Below are 22745 nucleotides of genomic sequence, written 5' to 3'. Positions count from 1 at the left end.
CCTCAAGGCAGTGTACTTGGCCCATTCCTTTACCAAATCTTCACTGCTGATATTCCTATTAGCGAAAATACACTAATAATAATAATAATAATAATAGCTTTATGGATAGCTTAAATCTGGATAGCTTTATTGTCCAACAGGTATCCATTTATAGGACAATTTTACATTAATTATAAACTAAATTTTAGATTACATCACTTTAAGAGTTTAGAATAATTAAAGAAAGAAAAAGGAACAAACAATTACCAAATAGATCAATAATTCAAATGAGACTTAGCCACAGTGACAAGTTGACTTATACTACAGTTGAATATATCACAATAATCTACCAAACAATTATAATTTTCACACATAATAAATATTGGGGAGTTTAATAGCAGGTTGGTTCTGGCTTGTGAAGTTCTGAACGTGAAAACATTTCTAACAGGATAAGAAGGTACATTAAAATTTATTTGTTTAAGAATATCGGGGCAGTCAATTGAATCATGCAACAATTTAAACAAGAATATCAGTGAAGCACAATTTCGTCTCATTTCTAATGAAACCATGTTTAAACTATTACACAACTCACTATTTCTGATCCCTCTTTCTGGATATATACCGTTAATTTTAAATGATAAATATTTTAAAAATTTACGCTGCACCTTTTCGATCGATTGAACATGTGAATTATAAAATGGAGACCAAATTATAGACGCATATTCTAACTTACAACGTACATAAGAGAAATGTAGTAATTTGACAGATTTTATGTTAGTAATATTTCGGCTATTTCTGACTATACAGATTTAAGTGCCTCAGAAACTTTTAAAGATATATGTTCAGTAAATGAAAGTTTACAGTCAAAAACTACGCCAAGATCTTTAATTTTATTCACATGTTCCAGTTCGCTACCATCAATAGTATAAACATAGTTTATATTATTATGTTTCCTTGAGTAACTTACAACTTTGCATTTATTTGCATTAAGATTTAAATAGTTTTCTCTACACTACACCATTCATGCACACCACTCGAGATAATTTTGGATAGTGTGACAATCATTGATATTGTTAATTTCCAAGTAAATTTTTAAGTCATCTGCATAACACAAACAGGGCACAGAGATTTTCTCACATAAGTCCTTAATAAATAACAAAAACAAGAGTGGACCTAGATTTGATCCTTGTGGGACTCCAGATGAAGGTATGTATTTGTGAGAGTTATAACCATTATAAGATACAAATTGAGTTCTACCTGACAAATGGGATTTTATGAAAGTGACTGCATCTTTAGAAAAACCAAAAAGTGACAATTTGGAAAGAACTCCATAATGAATTTTGTCAAAGGCCTTCGAGAAATCAGTATATATATATAACATCAACTTGGGATCTTCTATCCAACGCCTCAGATATGTACTGTGTTATTCCCAAAAGTTTGTAACTGTCGATCGATTAGCAATGAATCCATGCTGATATTGTGAAATTTGATTACGAGTGAAAGAGTATATACGATTATAAAGTATCATTTCAAAAATCTTTGATAAATTGCATATAATAGATATGGGCCTATAATTTTCTACACAACATTTTTCCCCATTTTTATAAACAGGACATACCTTTGATTCCTTCCAGATACTTGGGTACTGTTTGTATAATAAACACAAATTGAAAATTTTTAATAATGGCTTAGTTAAAGCACCTATGCAATCTTTAATAAAAAAGAGGGTATTTTATCAGGTCCAGAAGTCATTTTATTTTTTAATTTTTTACTAGCTATAACTATTTCAGTTTCTTGAACAGGACAAAAATTTAGACATTCAGTGTTGACCGCTAAGACATTATTGCTAGTTAGTACATTATAGTCTGTTCGCTAAAGTCAGACGCAACTGGCTAGATATTTTAGTCGGTAATTTTGCCAATTTTAGTAAAATTGGCAAAAAATATTTACTAAATAGTTAATAATTACTAAATAGTCAGTAATTTTGCCAATTTTTGCAAAATTGGCAAAAAACAAAAAAATTACCGACTAAAATATCTTGCCAGTTGCGTCTGAGTTTAGCGAACCGACTATAGCTGCTTAATAAACATCATAAGTATTCAGCGAAGATATCAACGATATTTTGTGGTTCAGAAGTAGCAATGCCTTGATATTTCATTTCACCAGGAATCCGTGAAGTGTTATTTTTAGCATTTATATATGACCAAAACTTTCTAGGGTCTACCGAAAGGGATAATTGTATATTTTCGATGTATTCGTTGTATGCCAATTTAATTTTTAGTTTTGAAAGATATCTTAAGCGCTGAAATTCAAGCAGATCTGATTGGTTTTTATGTAATCTAAACTTTTTCCTGTGCTTAACCTTTAGTTTGATACAGCGAATAATATCGGCATCAAACCAAGGTTGATATGTGTGGCTAAAGTTTTTGTAGACAGGAACATACTTATTAATTAAAAGAAAAATTCTATCGTAAAAAATGTCTACAACTTTATCAACTTGAGTAGAGTCATCTAGAAAAGCCCAATCCGTTTCATGCAATTCCCTATATAAATCACAAAAATTAGCCTTTTTAAAGTTGTAAGTTACCTGGTTAGAACCAAACCTAAACCTAGACTCCCTTCCAAAAATATCCGTAATATTAATTATAAGAGCTGGGTGGTGGGAATCTTCATAGACTAAAGGGGATATGTCACGCATTACTTCGCAGGCAAAATGAGACATTATTAGATCTAGCGATCTACCTAAGTGATTTACAACTCCATTAAATTGACCAAGACCAAAAGAGTGCATGAAATTTAAAATTATAGAAGTTTTATCATCAGAAGTCTCATTTTCTATAAATTTAGGGACGTTAAAATCACCTAACACTAAGGCATCATTGTGTAAATAATCAAGTTGTTCCAAGCACTCAAAAAAATATTCAAATTCTTGCAAACTCAGTTTGTCTGGTAGATAAATCACAAGTACATAAAATTTCTTATATTTAATTTGAGATTTAACAATAAGTAAATCGATCAACGGAAATTGTAAATCAAATGCAGAGGTGTCTATAACTTCCGAAATAATAAAATCTTGTAACGCAAGCAATACACCACCACCCCGCTTCTTATTCACCTCCTGAAATTTGCGATCTTTTCTGTAAACAATATAATCATTAGGAAATAATTCAGAGTCTAATACATCACTGTGTAGCCAAGTTTCACTTAGAGCGATTAGATCATATTCACTATCACTTATATTACGATTAAACAACCCAAGTAGCAGCGAACGGGTTTATTAAGTCTTTTAAGGATGCTTTAAATCTGTAGAATAAAACTAAAATTAAAACCATTTGGTTTTTAAGTAAACCTTAAGGTTGCAATAAAACCGCTTTCAGCATAAAAGGGCCCATTCTGAAAGAGGTCAATAAAACCAAAAATAAAAACCTTCTTAAAACTTTGTTTTCTTAAGCAACGGTTTTAAAGCTGCTGTGAAGTTGCTTTTAAAACCATGTTAAAAGACACTTTAAGGGAAGGCAGTTTTATAGCAAACTTAAAAAGGTTTTTTAAGTGGAGTCTTTTAAAGACAATTTACCATATTAAATGATTCTTTAAACCCATGTACTCCATATAGAAACTAATAAATTTTTACATGTGTTATGATAGGTAGATACGTATTTGTAACCATAAAATAATAAAAAGTACTTGGTTATTTTGGACTGTCAAGGTAATTGATAATGTTAACTTTATTGATAATGTTAACAAAAATAGGTCTAAATAACTCACGCGCCATAAAATTTGACTTTTGGCGATTAAAAAATAAAAATAATAAAAAAAATTTAAATCCGAAAAATATTAATTTGAAAGAAAAATAGTTTTATCTACAATTTTAATGTTTTAATGTTAAAATAAATCGAATTTATGTTTCTAAGTCGTTTATTTATAATTTTTATGTAAGCCTTATATTGTAATCTATTATGGCTTTCAGCATCTCCAGAAAGCAATATGGCCGAAATCCAAATAAAACTATTTGGTCCATCGACAGAGAATTGTTAAGATCAAATGGTTTTATTTTATACCTTTCCAAGACCTATCCTACAAAAAGCAAGGTTGCCTTGGAATTAAAACCGTTTAGTTTTAATGCTGCTGTCAATAATGCCACTCGGTTTTAATGTGAATCTAACCTAAAATCGAGGCGTCGTAGTGCTGTGTGTGTTGTATTTTTCCTTTAAAATGACCAGTTTGTTTATATTTTAAGCACTTGCGACTTATACCCCATTCCACGAATATACGACCCTCTTGGATTATCGCGACAACGAATATTTTACTGTGCAAAATATGAAAAACGAAAGTAAATTGCAAATTATATTGTTGTTTATTGGAGTAATTATTAGAGCAAAATACTTTCGTACTTCTTATGTTGCACACTAAAATATTCGTTGTCGCGATAATTCAAAACAGTCGTATATTTGTGGAATACACCATATTTCTTTTATACTAAGTGTACTTCCACTTTTTACAACACATTACACCACTGTTTCGCTCTAAAACAAATGACCGACCATTTTGGACATGAATAGAAGAGGGGATGAGTTTAGTTTTATTGTTTCTAACCAGAAGCATAGTTTAGTCTTGACGATAACCAAATTGATTCAGTTAAGAGCGTTTGGTTTTAATATAACCTATTAATTGCTTTTAAGAAAGCAACTTTAAAGAAAACTAAAAAAATAGTTTTAAGGCATATGTTTTACTGACATAATAGTCTTGAGATCAAGTAGTTTTAATAATAGGTTTTCTTAGTCACATTAGGAGAATCTTTAAAACTGCAATAAAACTAAATGGTAATAAACTAGAATCTAATAAAACCAAACAGTCCGAAAGTTCTTCACAAAACTAATTAGTTTTAAAGTGAACTGAGAATAAACTATTTTAAAACTACAATAAGACAAATTATCTATTAAGATTAATTAGTCTTATTTGATACTCTTATTAGATACTTTAAAACTAGTGACAAATGCTAAACAGTTTTAAAGTTCTGGCAGTATATCTACAAGATAACTTTAAAACCATTATCTTCTTATTTACCACAATAAAACCTTTATAAACCTTAAATATGTTTTTATTGTGCTACTTGGGAAATGAACTTTACTATTTAAAACGCGAACATTTTGATAGTAGTAGGTGTTCTCGGTGACCTAGATCATTATAGATTATAGAGCTTAAGATCGTTAATAACATTATTTTTGTACACTAGTTTTTTGAATTCACAATTTTAGGCACCCCTTTAACATATTTGATAGTGATATCAGCTTCCCCCTTATTAAGTCTATCAGCTAACTCAGATCTTAGAATGGAAAGATGTGATCGTTGTTGAATAGTCAAATCAGATCTTAACTGCACGTTATTATGAATAGTGGAATGAAGTTTATGCTTATTTTTTAAAATATTAGTAACATCAGCATCAGAATCCAAAATTATTTTAATAGATCTAGGTCTATCGTTAATAGTATTAATTTTACCGATTCTGAAAGTTTTCTTGATGTTAAAATTATCTGATATGGATTTTAAAATCGTAACAACTTTATACTGATCCATTTTAGACTTGTCCACTTGGGAAGCAGCATCAGATTCAGGCAAATTATAAACAATTAGATTTTTAGATCGTTGACGACGATCTTCTATCTCAGTTAAGAATGAGTCGATGTTCATGGAAGCAGGATTTGTGACTTGCTGTACCTTATTGGTAAGGAATGAGGCGTTAGAACAATCCGTATTGATTGATGAATTGGGCAATTGAGTTGTATTTGAAGAGAGAATATCCTCTATCTTAATAATTCTTTGTTCTAACGCAATTAAATTTCCTTTGGATTCAGATGATTTGTTATGTATTTCAACTTCCAAGTCACTTCACGCTTAATTAGGTCAGGAATGTTGATTAAATTTTCTCTGCAGCTAAGACAATAGAATGGTAAAACCCGTGAAACCATTACCACTACTCTAATTTCAGATGCTGATAAATTGGAGCACTTTTTACAACATATTTTCTTGCATAAATCACATGGAAAACCAAATGTATCATTTTTGCTCTCCTTGAAGACACAATCAATATTGCATTCAGGGTTGCAAAAAAACATGTTTTTTTAATTTTATACAAAACACATGTTTTTTTTGTTTTAAACGTTTTTTCTTGTTTTAAATATGTTTTATTTTGTTTTTAAATTTTACGTTTTAAACAAATAAAACATGTTTAAAACATATGTTTTTTTTATTTTAAACATTTTTTTGTTTTAAACATGCGTTTTTTATTTTAAATTTTACATATGTTTTAAACAAATAAATCATGACTGCACGTCAGGGTTTGTTTTGGTTGGATCAGAGAGAGCAGCATATGTGCCTCCTGATGAGAGACTAATAAGTTTCGAAACCGGTAGGGGTGCTTGCTGCATTCTCTGATTGAACTAGAATATGATGCGGCTGTAGTTTCGTGTTGCGACGAAATTGAAAATGGTTATTCATTTTTGATTTACATGTTTACTCTGAATGGAGTATGAAGGGAACCATGAGTAACATGCATCAAAATTATAATCACTGGATAGTATGAGCAAAACACTACGGATTGATATCCAATACACAATCTTCCAAGCACAATTGACTTAAAAAACTAACTTTTTGTAGGAGCACACTTTAAAAGCTGTTAAAACTATGATAATAAACTCGTTAAATGATGACTAATGGCAACATTTGCGGATGACACTGGTATACTAGCATCAGACATCAACGAAATATTAGCATTTAACAAATTGCAAAATCATCTCAATGAACTAGAAGACTGGCTTAAATGCTGGAAAATAAACGTCAACACAAACAAGTCTTGTCAAGTAAATTTCACAAATCGAAGAATTGGATGTCCACAACTACACCTAAATAATTCACCTATACCAATAAAAACAGAAGTAAAGTACCTGGGCCTTCATCTAGACGAAAAACTTACTTGGAAATCACATATTGCAGGCAAACGACGACACCTCGACCTAAAAGTTAAAAATATGAGCTGGCTAATCAACAGAAGATCGCAACTTTCATTAGAAAACAAACTGACCATCTATAAAACAATACTCAAACCAGTGTGGACATACGGAATCGAGCTGTGGGGCTGTAGCAAACCATCCAACACCAAAATACTACAGACATTCCAGTCAAAAACTATTCGTATGTTAGCTAAAGCCCCATGGTATGTGTCAAACCAAACCCTTCATGCAGACCTCAACATCCCATTCATCAATGATGTGATCGCTGACCACTCCAGAAGATACATGAATCGCAGCGCAGACCATCCAAACCATCTCATAGACGAATTATTTAACCCCCTCTGGTTGACAGACGGCTAAAAACACTTTGGCCAGAAGACCTAGCTGCTAGGTAAATTCCAGAGAATCGTCAATGGACGACACCTGCCACAAGCCAAGAACATACATCATATTTACTTATTACTGTATTGAAGTAGATTGTAAATCAGCAATAAATAAATAAAAAAAATGGCTTTTATCATATAAACAGCGAAAACAATTTTGTCGGACAAAAATATTGGGTCATATGACGCGTCGGACACTCTAAATACACTGAGGTGCAAAATTAACCGGACACCTGAAAAATGGGTCATTTTTGATGTCTGGAATTTCCTAAACCTGTTGTCCGATTTAAGTGATTTTTTAAAAATATTATAGCCTTATTCTTTAACAATATCGCTGTAATAGTATTGTTGCTAAACAGTTAAATTTTCATTGTATACCGGGTGTACCAATCAAACTGTGTTTTTTTCTAAAAGTTCGCATCACCCTGTGGAACATTCCAGCATTTATAAAATACTGAAATTAAATTCCAACTATAGCCTCATGTTTTCTCAACATTTCGTTTTTTGATTCATTCGCTTACATTGGACCATAAAAAAGTTAGGTACTTTAACAACTAGCCATGTTTTTCATTAATATAGGGTGTTTTAAATAAATATGGCCAACTTTAAGGGGAAATTCTGCATAAAAAAATGAGAGTTTGCTTTATAAACGGTATGTCCGAAAATGCTTCGTTTCCGAGATAAATGTTGAAATGGGGGTGTTGAAATTTTTATTACAAAATGACGATTTATTTATTGCTTTAAAACCAGTTGAGATATGCAAATGAAATTTGGTCGGTTTTAAGACGTAGTTATTGCAAATTTTTTGACATACAATTAAGCATTTAATATTCACCATTTGGCGCCCATACGGGTAATATAACCGCTCATATTACCCGTATGCGCGCCAATGGTGAATATTAAATTCTTACTTTTATGTCAAAAAATGTACAATAACTACGTCTTAAAACCCACCAAATTTCATTTTGATATCTCAAGCGGTTTTAAAGCAATAAATAAATCGTCAGTTTGTAAGAAAAATTTCAACACCCTCTATCTCAGAAACGAAGCATTTGCGGACATAGGTTTATAAAGCAAACTGTCATTATTTTTTCATGTAAAATTACTCCTTGAAGTTTGCCACACTTGTTTAAAAACACCCTGTATTCATGAAAAACATGGGTAATTGTTAAAGTATCTAACTTTTTTATGGTCCAACATAAATGAATGAATCAAAAAACCGAATGTTGAGAAAACATGAATCTATAGTTGGGTTTTAATTTCAGTATTTTATAAATGCTAGAATATTCCACAAGGTGATGCGAAGTTAGAGAAAAAACACAGTGTCATTGGTATACCCGGTATACAATGAAAATTTACTCGTTTAGTAACAATATTATTACAGCGATATTGTTAACGAATAAGGCTATAACATATTAAAAAATCACTTAAATCGGACAACAGGTTTAGGAAATTCGAGACATCAAAAATGACCCATTTTTAAGGTGTCCGGTTAATTTTGCACCCCAGTGTATGTCAAATTTATGAAAATAATAAATTTATTACCACATGGATAATTTTAACGGAATCTGCATAAAACCTTTTTACAATAATGTGGTAACCTTGTCGGACAATTTTCACGGGGCATATGCGCAGTCGGATGCGCCAAAGATGTCAATTTCCTGGAATTTTATTTATTACCACAGATGTCATTTTTAGTTTGTACTGTTTTTTTAAATGTGTAATGCATAGTGGATCACTTGTCAGACAAAAATAATGGGGCGTTTTGGTACAATTTAAAAAAAGTAATTTTTATACATTTTTGACTTCATATTATATTAATATATTACGTATTTTTCGGATCATATTACCCGTATGCGCGCCAATGGTGAATATTAAATTCTTAATTGTAGTCAAAAATTTTCAATAACTACCTCTTAAAATCCACCAAATTTCATTTGCATATCTCAACCGGTTTTAAAGCAATAAATAAATCGTCAGTTTGTCAGAAAAACTTCAACACCCCGTATCTCGGAAACGAATCATTTGCGGACATACGTTTATAAAGCAAACTGACTTTATTTTGTCATGTAAAATTACTCCTTAAAACCTTACTCCTTGCCATACTTATTTAAAAACACCCTGTATCGATGAAAAACATGACTAGTTGTTAAAGTCCTTAACTTTTTTTATTAAATTATTTTTATAAAAAGAGAATGTTGAGAAAGCATGAGGCTATTAGTCCAGGAACCGTAGCTTTTCACCTCGCAATTTTTACAAAATGGATCGATTTGCTTGAAAATTTGAGAATAAGTAGTGGATAGTCCAAGGATCAAAATCTATATAATGCCGAAAGGCGCTTTTACCATGGGGGTGGTTGCCACCCCATCTCGGGGTGGAAATTTTTTATTATAATTTTAACTGCAAAAGTTGATAAAAACATTCATTTTAAGCAAAAAATTCTATATACATTTTTTTGATAAAATTAATAGTGTTCGATTTATTCGCTATCGAAAGTGTTAGTTTTATATCGAAAAAATCAATGTTTTTCGGTATTATACTCATTTACTATTCACTCAATTTTTGCCGTAGAAAAAAGTTTTGCAATCCAATTTCTTGGGAATTAAATAAGCTACAATTTTATATTTAAATATTTTTTCGTATCTCTGATGCTACTCTTTCTATTCTGAAGCAAAAGGCATTTTTTACCAAACTACAAAAATTCGTTATTCGCTTTTAACTACATTTTTTTAAAAACTAATCATTCTAAGCCAGTCAAACTTTTGGAATCTATGAATAATACATAAATAAAGAAGAATGAATAAGGCCGATGACTAAGAACACCGCTAACTTACATTATTATGCTTCCAATTGGATATCTCCTTTTTTTCAAAAAAATATATTGATTTTTTAACCGTAGGCTGATTGTCACGATGCTGACTGAAAGGTAATCAATCATAATTACCTTTCGAGCCCTTCGAAGAGCGTACCTGGTTTACCTGCTTTTAAAAATTTAACCTGGTTAAATTAGGGCAGTCAATGAGGGTATGGGACTCCGAATTCTATCCTACTATATCGATTTACTTGATATTTTCACAATAAGTAGGGAACAGCTCAAGAAACAAAGTCTACCCTATGCCGATGTGTGCTTTTGTCTTGGGGGCGGTTCCCACCTCTTCTCGGGGGTGGAAAATTTTTTGGTTAAATAACTACGTAAGTTGCTAGAGAACCCAATTCTAAGCAAAAACTGTTCTATATTTTTTTTTTCGAAAACTCAATAGTTTTTGAGTTATTCGTGGTTGAAAATTGGTTATTTTCATTGAAACATAACACCTTTTCAAACGGTTTTTTGCGAATACCTTAAAAACTATGCATCTAACTAAAAAAACTATATAAAATATTTTTGTAGCTTATAAAATAACAGAGATTGTTTCCTTTATGAATCTTCTAGTTATAACACAAAAAGATATATAGTAAGTGAAAAGAGTTTATTTTCTTAGTGCATGCTCAAATCAGGGTATTCAACTTGAAATAACAGAGAAACGGTCGATGTTAGGTGTCGACCAATAATTTTTGTTGTGCTTGAAAAGACCTTTAAAATAAGCAAGATTAAATGTCGATTACATTCAAACTAAGCGAGATAAACTGCAAAAAATTTGATGACTTACGTATTTTAAGAAAAAAAAAAAAGAGAAGAATATTTAACCCCTCATCCACAAGAAGTTAAATACATCGTTTTCCTTCTACAATACATTTTACTATAGTGTTATTTTTATGTTCAAATAGTTGGGCGGGTTTAACATGAGCGGTTTTTGAAAAAAATAAGATCAAATTATTGAGCGCATTTTTAAATTTTCTTAAAAATCTTCCTGTTCCTCCATGTAACATGTAACTTAAATGCCATACAAAAATGTAGGTTTCTTTTAGATAAACATTTTAATTTTATTTTTCATAACCGTATCTCTTATCATTTTCAAGTTACATGGAGAAAAAGGAAGATTTTTAAGAAAATTTAAATATGCGCTCTATAATTTGATTTTATTTTTTTCAAAAACCATTCATTTTAAAGCCGCTCAACTTTTTGAATATATAAATAATACTATAATAAAATGTATTGTAGAAGGAAAACGATGCATTTAAATTCTTGTGGATGAGGGGTTAAATATACTTCTCATTTTTTTCTTAAAATTCGTTAGTCATCAATTTTTTGCAGCATATCTCGCTTAATTTGAATGTAATCGACATTTAATACTGCTTATTTGAAAGAACGTTTCAATCACAACAAAAGGTATTGGTAGCACTATACACCTAAAATCGACCGTTTCTTTGTTATTTCAAGTTGAATACACTGATTTGAGATTGCACCAAAAAACAAATTCTCTTACGTATCATATCTCTTTTTGTGTTATAACTAGAAGATTTATGAAGAAACGAATCTCTTTGTTTTTTTATAGGCTACAAAAAAGTTTTATATAGTTTTTTTAGTTAGATGCATCGTTTTTAAGGTATTCGCAAAAAACCGTTTGAAAAGGTGTTATGTTTCAATGAAAATGGCCAATTTTCAACCACGAATAACTCAAAAAGTATCGAGTTTTCGAAAAAAATTATAGATATGTTTTTGCTTAGAATTAGGTTCTCTAGCAACTTCCGTAGTTATTTAAGCAAAAGTTTCCCACCCCCGAGAAGGGGTGGGAACCGCCCCCAAGACAAAAGCACACATCGGCATAGGGTAGACTTTGAAAAAGGAGATAAGTTGAGCCTATTCCTAAAATTTGATTAAAATCCATGCAGTAGGATAGAATTCGGAGATGATAATAACATAGTCTTGCTCTCAATGACTGCCCTAAACCGAACCCCTGTGGTTTTAACACTTCTTGGTTTTCAGACCCTGTCTTTGTGCTATTTAGCATCCTAAATTGAGGATGGTGTAATAGCGAGCTACAGTGACTTAATTTAGTGTCCTAAATCGTATCCTGAATATCGGTCCTGAATTTAGGAAGATGTAATAGCCCTATTTATGTACCGATTTAAAACAAATCGTACCTGGCAACACTACTTGCGAATGACAAAACATGACCTCCTGAAATGTTTTCAATGTACATGTCAGTTTGCATTCGCCTAATCACCTCCACGTGTTCGGTATGTCCTTTCAAAGCAATTCCGCTCTGTAGCACTATGCCGCCACCACCAAAACTAACGCTCTGTATGAGGTTACAACTGACATACTGTTCACCAACTCTTCTGTTGACGAAGTTTTGTCAATCCTGCTTCCATAATATGATGAACGGTATGCCAGATGTAACCTCATACAGAGTGTTAAATTTAGTGGTGGCGGCATAGTGCTATGGAGTGGTATTTCTTGGACAGGAGCTACCGAACTTGTGGAGGAGATTGGGTGAATGACAGCTGTTATGTACATTAAAAACATTTTAGAAGATCATATTTTCCAATTTGGCAACCATATCGGATAACAAATTCGTGTTAATGCACCATAATTGAGGTCTTCATGTCGATGTCGGTAGAATAGTGAATACTTACCTTGATGAGATTCAATTTAAAAATTATATTGGCCTCCATATAGACCATATTAAATTAAATGTGATTATACTATTTATATGATACTTTAAAGCATCGCATTTCTATTTCTGTCGAAATCCTATTTCTGTGACACTGGCACCACCTCAAAAAATTTCATTTCACATTAATTTCAAAATATGCAATATTCTTGTCCGTGAGTGTATAATCATTATGTTTTAGGCACCTGCATTTCTGTCTTGTAGATGCTTAAGACGCCGCTTTCTTTTTAAACAATCCTTTAATATACAGTAAGCCGATTGTTTATTTATTTTATTTATACACACAACAGGCCGTTAAGACCTATAGACAAGACGAAAACAGCGGGTTCGTTGGAAAAAATATTCCCATGAGATTTTTTTGCATAATCACATTTGTAATACACCCCAGAATAAGGTTCAAGAAGTCGCCCACGAGAAAAGTGGTTTAAATTTTTTTTAACCATTTTTTTAATCAAATTGCAAAAATTATTATTTTTGGTCTGGACAAAGGGCCTAGCCGGGTAAGATGATGAAAAGTGCCCCCAAGTCGATTCGAATTCCATATAGGTCAACGTTTAGCATATATAGTGAAACTAACTTTTTCAAATTTTTAGCCCCCTAGGTGGTCATTTGACCCACCTAGAGCCTAATTAGGGTTTTTATGTTTTTATTTTTTATCTCAGCCGCATCGATAACTAGCTAAAAACTTTAAACAAAAAAGTTGTAAGCTTTAAAAAGTTATGTCCGAAAACTTTTTTTTTATTTTTGGCGCGAAATTTAAATTTTAGAACGATTTTAAAATTTTAAATGAGCATAAAAAAATAACTAAGGCATTCGTTTTCACGAAAAAAATATATAACGTGTATTTTTGCATAATGTTTCACCCTGAATTTGAACCCTGAAATAAAACTTGGCGGGTTTTAAGAGGTAGTTATTGTGCATGTTTTGACATACAATTAAGGATTTGATATTCATCATTGGCGCGCTTAGGGGTAATGGTCTGAACTTTTCAAAGAAAAAAAGATAGTACGCCACTGACATATTTCAAATTAACAATCTTTTTGAATTCCTCGTTCAATTTGCAATAAAAAAACTATCTTCTCATTTTTTCATATGAGGCGCCGTTTTGCTGCAAAAAATAAAATATCTTAACGCTTCCACAGTATTCGAATTAGTTTTTATAATGGATGTACGAGTTTATGTAGATGTAGAAACTACTAATATTGTCCTATTCATGAGCATTTTTCAGTGCGTAACAAATGATAGGAAAAAAGGTAAGTCCGTGATAATACACATTTATGACATTTATTCTAACATGACATTTTAGTTAAATCTAACAGTTGTCACATTTTATTTTCAATTTGGAATAAAAACAAATCAAATGTGTTTCTTGCATTTATAAAATGGTATTTTCTTTGATTTGTATAGTCTTATAAATTATACAGATTATATTTGTAATATTATTACCTAATTAAAAAAAAATTATTTTTTTTATGATGGCGCCATCTATCGACAACTAGAATAACTAGAATAAATGTTATAAATGTCACCGACGAAATTTAATCACCGACGTGCCTTTTTTTCTGTCACATACAATTTAATGCGTTAGAAAGAAATCGAAAAACTGTGACGCACTAAAAGATGATCATGAGAAAAAGAATAGTAGTATTTTATTTCATAGAAGTTCGAATACTTTGTAAGGGTTAAGATGTTTTATTTTTTTGAATAAAAATGGCGCGTCGTATGAAAAAATAGGAAGATAGATTTTTTGCCACAAATTGAACGAGAAATTCAAAAACGATTGTTAATTTGACATATGAGAGTGGCGTACTATCTATTTTCTTTAAAAAGTTCAGACCATTACCCCTATGCGCGCCAATGATAAATATAAAATTCTTAATTGTATGTCAAAAAATGCACAACAACTACCTCTTAAAACTCGCCAAATTTTATTACAATGTTGCCAGTAGTTTCGGCAAAATCGTAAAAAATGTGTAAAATTTTGTTTTCTTCAACTTTCAACAATTTTGTATCTTGAAAATGGACGGCATTACAAAAAATTTTTATTAAGCAAACCCCAATTATTTTTCAGTTTTTTACCTATTCTAGTGACGGTGTTACCTTTTTTGAAAAATATGTATAAAATTGTATCAAAAAACGAAAAAAAAAACCAAAAAAATGCGATTTTTTATTTTTAAAGGTGCGTTTCACCAATTTTAAAAATTTGAAAAAATTCAGGGTGAAATATTATGCAAAAATACACGTTATATATTTTTTTCGTGAAAACGAATGTCTTAGTTATGTTTTTATACTCATTTAAAATTTTAAAATCGTTCTAAAATTAAAATTTCCCGCCAAAAATTAAAAAAAAATTTTCGGACAGAACTTTTTAAAGCTTACAACTTTCTTATTTAAAGTTTTTCGCTAGTTCTCGATGCGGCTGAGATAAAAAATAAAAACCCTAATTAGGCTCTAGGTAGGTCACATGGCCATGACCACCTAGGGGGCTAAAAATTTCAGAAAGTTAGTTTCACTATATATGTTAAACGTTGACGTATATGGAATTCGAATCGACTTTTTTTTGTTTAATGTTTATTTTGCAATCTGTTACATCATACAATAACAATAAGCATACATGTTGATTGGTACAATGTCGTGAGAGAGAGTTTGTCCAATGATCCACTCTCTGTATGCACTTTTACATTCTTACATTTATGTTAAAAACAATAAAAATTTGTAACTTTACATTATTACATTGATATTAAAAATAAAATAAAACTATCACAATTTAAAATTAATTTCATATGTACAATTATTGCTGTTGGAATGGTAGATCCAAGGGTGTTCTTATTTTCAGCCTTCGGGTTTCTTCACTGTTGTCAAGCAGATTAATTGCCAGTGTGTTTGGATGTTGCTCTAAGCGTCTTAGGTAGTTTGTGCTAAGCTGTTTAGTCACTGCAGTAACCGTTGGCATCTCTAGATCATTATAAATGTCTTAGTTTGTTACGAACCAAGGAGCATCTACTATACTGCGCAGGGCTTTTGACTGGAATCTCTCGATGATAGCAATGTTCGATTTAGATGCTGTTCCCCATAACTGGATTCCATAGGTCCATACTGGTTTGAGAACGGTATTGTAAGCTAGTAATTTGTTCCGCAATGATAATTGTGATTTTCTGCCAAGGAGCCAGTACAGCTTTTTCCATTTAGTATCCAGCTGCTTTCTTTTTTTCCATATGTGGGTACGCCAGGTTAGATGTTTGTCCAGGTGTATCCCCAAATATTTTACGCTGTCTGTTTTAGGTATTCGTTCATTGTTGAATGTAATGCTTGGCGTTTCACCATGGCATTTTGTGAATGTTATGTGTGCAGATTTACTTTCATTTATTGTAATTCGCCATTTCCTTGCCCACGTTGCTATATTGTTGAGACTGGTTTGTAGTGTTGTCGCTGCTACTTCAGGATTTCTGTTTACTGCTAATATAGCTGTGTCATCAGCAAACGTAGAGGTGACTGTGTCATCAGTACATGGCAGATCAGCTGTGAAGAGTAGGTACAAGACTGGGCCTAAGACACTCCCTTGTGGGACTCCTGATTTGATGATGCGTAGTTTAGTTACTTCATTTTCGTATCTGACTCTGAAGTATCGATCTTCTAAGTAGGATTTTAGAATCAAATATATTGTTGTTGGTAGCTGCTTTTTTAATTTGTAAAGGAGTCCCTCATGCCACACCTTGTCAAAGGCTTTGCTTACATCCAAAAAAGCTGATTCACAGTAACTTTTATCTTCGAATGCTTTGATGATTGTGTTAACAACACGATGCACTTGTTCTACTGTCGTGTTTCTGACGAAACCCAAATTGATAGTCTGGGATTAAGCTTTTTGCTGCGACAGTTTCCATCAGTCTCTTCATCAGTAACTTTTCCATTATTTTTGACAAGACTGGTAGTAAACTGATTGGTCGATATGAGCTAGGTTCATTTGGCTGTTTTCCCTGTTTATGAATTAATATGATTTCTGCTACCTTCCATTGTGCAGGGAAGTACTTCAGTCTTAGAACTGCGTTGAAGAGTTGCGTCAACATAACGACTGCTTTTCTAGGAAGTTCTTTTAATATTTGGCCGGTAACCAGGTCATAGCCAGGTGCCTTCTTGGGGTCTAGGTGATTTTTTATAACCTCGTAAGTTTCTTGCATTGTGAAGTTTTTAATAGGCTGCATTTGTTGCTCGTTTTCCTCAAGGAATGCATATATTTCGTCGTCATTAATTCCGTTTGCAGGTGGTAACGGTTGAAATACTTCCTCCAAATATCTACCGAAAACTTCTACCTTTTCTCCATCTGTTTTGGCCCAGGTACCATCAGATTTTCTAATTGGTGGGATTTGATCTCGTGGCTGTTTTAGGTGTTTTGTGGCTTTCCAGAGACTATAGTTAGTATCGGCTGAGGGCGATAAGTTTTGTAGATATTCTGTGAATGATTTATTTTTGAGTCTTCTAAGTGTTTCTTTTAGTTGCCTTGCAGCTCGATTGTACCTTCGTCTATCATCTGGGTGCCTTGTTCTTTGCCAGGTGTTTCTTAGTCTTCTCTTTTCGTTCAAAAAAGGCTCGTGTAATTTTTCTCTAAAGTTGATGGTTTTCGAGTTACAAGCAATTTAAAATTTGAAAAACGCAAAAATAGCCATTTTTAAGACTTAATAACTCGGTTAAAAATTATTAGTATGACAGTCAGAAAGGGACGAAATCAAAGTTTAAAGCCCCCCCCTACAAGATCCTGAACAAATTTGTGTCATTAATTTATTACTAAGCTGTTATTTTTAATTATTAACAATAAGCAGTAAGAGCGTATTGACGCGGCTGTAAATGTGAGTGCGAGTAAGATGCTCCATTGGACTGCCGGAATGGCATCTCTCTCGCACTCACCATAGACGGCCGCCTAAAACGTGCTGGCGCTCATTATTATTACCTAAAAATAACAGCTTAGTAATAAAATTATGACAAAAATTTCTTCAGGATCTTGTATGGGTGGTTTTAAACTTTGATTTAGTCACTTTCTGACTTTCATAATAATAACTTTTAACCAATTTATTAAGCCTTGAAAATCGCCATTTTTCGTTTTTTTCAATTTTAAATTGTTTATAACTCGAAAAGTATCATTTTAAGAGAAAAAATACAAGAGACTTTTTTTGTCCAGAATGGTCCGAAAAACCTAAGAAAAATTTGTACGGGCCAAAAATATTGATTTTTGCAATTTTATTAAAAAAAAAATTGGACCACTTTTCACGTGGGCGACTTCTTGAACCTTATTCTGGGATGTCTAACGAATGTGATTATGCAAAAAAATCTCATGGGAATATTTTTTCTAACGAACCCGCCGTTTTAGCCTTGTCTACTAGGGCATTTTTATAAAACAAAATTATGATATTAACTAATTACAATTATTTTAAACAAAACTTAAACTGAGGCATAGGTAGAGATAGTGCAAACACTCCTGACCATGGAGCTGCGCGAAGGCGGAGTCAAAATGTCAAAATTCACGGAAAGACAGAAAGGTTCTATTGTAGATACAGTGCGTTTCGCATGGAAGTGAGGACTAAACCAAATTTCGTCTACTGCGCTGTGGTCAGGAGTGTTTGCACTATCTCTATATATCTTCTTCTTCTTCTAGTGGCGCTACAACCCTTTATGAGTCTTGGCTTGCCTAACAATGTTTTTCCATTCTGCCCTGGCGAATACTTTCCTTCGCCACTGCCTGATGTTCATGGTTTTAAGATCCCTCTCTGCGTCGTCTATCCATCTTTTACGGGGCCTTCCTCTTGTTCTGTTTCCTTGGGGCTTCCATCTCTGGATTACTTTTACAGCTCGATTATCTGGCATTCTTTCTAGGTGACCGAGCCAGTTTAGCCTTTGTGACTTTACAAATCTAACAATATCTGCGCTCTGCATTAGTTCATCCAGCTCATGGTTCATTTTAATTCTCCACGAACCATCGCTGCATTGGGTTGGTCCAAATATCTTCCTTAGTATTTTGCGCTCAAATATTCTCAGTTGATTTTCATCATTGGTTGAGAGGGTCCACGTTTCACATCCATATGTGACGACTGGCCTAATTACTGTTTTGTAGATTCTAAGCTTAGACTCACGGTTCAGTAATTTATTCTTCATTGAGTCTTTGTATGCATAAAACCACTTATTACCGCTAAGAATCCGTGCTTGTATTTCTTGACTGATGTTGTTGTTGTCATTTATTATTGAGCCTAGGTAGGGAAAAGTGTAGGTATATTCGTAGGTATGGTTGTCTACCTTCAGATTATCATGTTGATTCGACTTTGTGCGCACTCCATATATGTTGTCTTGCTTTCATTTATATATAGACCAAACGTAGCAGCTTCCTGTTTCAGCTCTATAGCTTTTTCGCTTAATACCCTTTTGTTGCGGCTTATTATAGCAACATCATCTGCATATGCGCATATTTGCATAGAACTTGTATTAATACAGCCGTTTATATCCAATTTTCTAACAACAGCTTCTAAAGTTAGATTAAAAAGGTCATGTGGTCATTCCATTCTATTCTTCTGTTTCTTACCCAGTTATTAATGTTATCCACCTTGCATCTTCGTCGTATATCTGTACTTCTAGCTCTGTCCCATAGAGTCTTACCATCGATTTTTCGAAGGGTTTTCATCTCCGCAATCTTTTTGTCCTCTCTGTGTCGAGTCGTGTTGCTGCCGCGTATGTCATTATTGGTCTGATGACTGTTTTGTAAATTCTGCCTTTCATTTCTTTTCCGATATTTTTATTTCTCCATATTGTATCATTCAGGCATCCTGCGCCTCTGTTTGCTCTATTCACTTGATCTTCCACTTCTGTTTCGAGTCTTATCCTACTACGTTCTGGTAGTCCTTGATGTGTAGAACAAAAGACTCAATGGGCGCGTAGCTCAAAAAATTCGTGGTTTTAAGATATAAGCCTCTGAAGTTATAGGTACAGTGAGGACGTTTGAGTTGGAATAAATTCATTTCCTTGAGAATGGATGACTCTGGAGATACATTACAAATCAGGACCACTTTTATTTTTAAATTATAATTTTTTGGCATATACAGGGTGTCCAGAAACTCTACCGACAAACGAAGACAGGAGATTCTTCAGATAATTTTAAGATAATTTAACCCAATTCACTTAGTCCGAAAATGCTTCCTAAGGGAGATAGAGCTCTTTGAAGATGGCGTCTTGTAATTAGTTTTTCTTAAATATCTCCAGAACGCTTCTATTTAGAAAAACAAAAATTGGTACGCGTATTTATCTTCAAGATATAAATCTAATCCATTCATTGCAAATTTCTAGTACCGATCATAGGCGTCCGTTTTGGGTAGGGCAACGGTTATTTTATCGCATAACTTTTTTATCTTTAACTTTTATGCATTTCTGATACTGGATTATTAAATTGGGAAGTATTTTAGTACTAAAAGGTACTCTTGTTTTAAATCGGTAGGACACACCGTTTTCTAGAAAAATCGATTTGAAAACTTTTCTCTTTTTGAATTAAAAAAAAATTCAAAAAAAAACTGTTTAGAAAGACGAAAACTGGTACACTTATTTATATTCCAGAGATAAATCGATTTCATTAATTGCGAATTTCTAGTACTGGTCATAGGCGTCCGTTTTGGGTAGGTCAACAGTTATTTTATAGCATAACTTTTTTGTCTTGAATTTTTGACACTAGATTATTAAATTATGAGGTATTCGAGTACTAAAAGTTACTCTTACTTTATGTTGGTAAAATACTTCGTTTTTTGTTGAAAAGTTCTTTCAATTTTTTTTCAAATTCCATAAACAAAAAACTTTCAAATCGATTTTTGTAGAAAACGGTGTGTCCTACCGACTTAAATCAAGAGTATCTTTTAGTACTAGAATACCTCACAATTTAATAATCCGGTGTCAAAAATGCATAAAAGTTAAGGACAAAAAAGTTATGCGATAAAATACCCGTTGCTCTACCCAAAACGCACGCCTATGACCGGTAATAGAAATTTGCAATGGATGGAATCGATTCATCTCCGAAAAGTAAATATGCATACCAATTTTCGTTTTTCTAAATAGAAGCGTTCTGGAGGTATTTAAGAAAAACTAATTTCATGGCGCCATCTTCAAAGAGTTCTAGCTCCCTTAGGAAGCATTTTCGGACTAGGTGAATTGGGTTAAATTGTCTTAAAATTATCTGAGGAATCTCCTGTCTTCGTTTGTCGGTAGAGTTTCTGGACACCCTGTATATCATACTACTTAGTGACATCATCCATCTGGGGTGATGACGCAATCGATCATTTTTTTAAATAAGAATAGAGGTCGTGTAATAGCTCATTTAAAAGGTTATTAAATTCTCTATTCAATAATATAAACATTAACAATATTATTTATACAGGGTGCCCAAAAAATGTTTTTGAATTAAATTAATTGGGACAAAAAGAAGAATGTATATAATTTATTTAATTCGAAATACATTTTACTGTTGTCTGAAACCAGGAAAAAATGTTTATTTGATAAATAAATATTGTTTTTCGCTTATGTAGATTCAATATTAAAGCTGCCACCCACCTGCCTCTTAGCAGTTTGAACATTTAATTTAAGCGAAAGGGGTCGTGTGATAGCTCATTTGAAATTTTATTTAATTCTCTATTAGCTAATATAAACATTAACATAAATAAAAAAAATATTAAATTTTATTAAATAAAAAATTTTAAATATACCTTTTATACAGGATTTTAGTTTTTTTTTATTAACATAAATATTTCTACAGGGTACCCAAAATTTTTTTTTAATCAAATTAATTGAGACAAAAAGAAGAATGTATATAATTTCTTTCATTCGAAATACATTTTACTGCTGTCATAAAACAGAAAAAATGTTAATTTGAAAAATAAACATTGCTTTTCGCTTAAATTAATGTTCAAACTGTAAGAGGCAGGTTGGTAGTTGTAATAATGAATTTAAGAGAAAAACAATATTTATTTATCAAAATAAACTTTTTTCCTGTTTTCGGACAACAGTGAAATGAATTTTGAATTAAATAAATTATATACATTCTTCTTTTTGTCTCAATTAATTTAATTCAAAAAAAATTTTTGGGCACCCTCTATAAATAATTATGTTAATGTTTATATTATTGAATATAGAATTGAATAGCCTTTCAAATGAGCTATCACACGACCCCTATTCTTATTTAAAAAAAATCATCGATTGAGTCATCACGCCCAGATGGATGACGTCGCTAGTATGATATATATGCCAAAAAATTAAAATTTAAAAATAAAAATCGACCTGATTTGTAATTTACCTCCAGAGTCGCCCATTCTCGAGAAAATGAATTTATTCCAACTCAAACATCCTCACTGGACCTATAACTTCAGAGGCTTATATCTTAAAACCATGATTTTTTGGAGCTATGCGCCCAGTGAGTCTTTTGTTCTACACAGCAAGGACTACCAGAACCCAAAGTTTCAAAGCATTTGACAGACATCCATTTCCCATAAGGTTTCTGCTGGGTCCTTTGCATGTGCATTTATTATAAAAAGAAGTACATACATGTAAAACAATTTTCGTACTTTTACAGTAGGAGAGCCCCTTAACCCAGCATCCGACAGGTGAATTTTTATGCCACTAACAGACAGGTGGGGTGTGACAAACCCCAGCACTGAAAACTTTAAAGAATCTCAAAAAATATCTTTACATTTAGTTGTTTGTGTTATCTGAAACATCAACATCTTGACGCTGGCCAGGATAGTCACTATTTACCCTAACATTGTCTATTTCTTCACTTACTTCCGAATCACTCTTGTGATTTGTCATTT

The 22745-nt window shown here is 32.3% G+C and overlaps 1 protein-coding gene across 4 annotated transcripts in view; it reads right to left on the bottom strand.

The window, feature by feature from the left end:
* LOC114326978 (zinc finger protein 664-like) overlaps positions 1-22745 on the bottom strand; it is a 57636-nt gene that overhangs the window by 20140 nt on the left and 14751 nt on the right. The window lies entirely within an intron of this gene.

This window comes from Diabrotica virgifera, chromosome 6 (assembly GCF_917563875.1).
Source record: "Diabrotica virgifera virgifera chromosome 6, PGI_DIABVI_V3a".
NCBI lineage: Eukaryota > Metazoa > Arthropoda > Insecta > Coleoptera > Chrysomelidae > Diabrotica > Diabrotica virgifera.
This window is presented reverse-complemented; position numbering and strand designations above follow the sequence as displayed.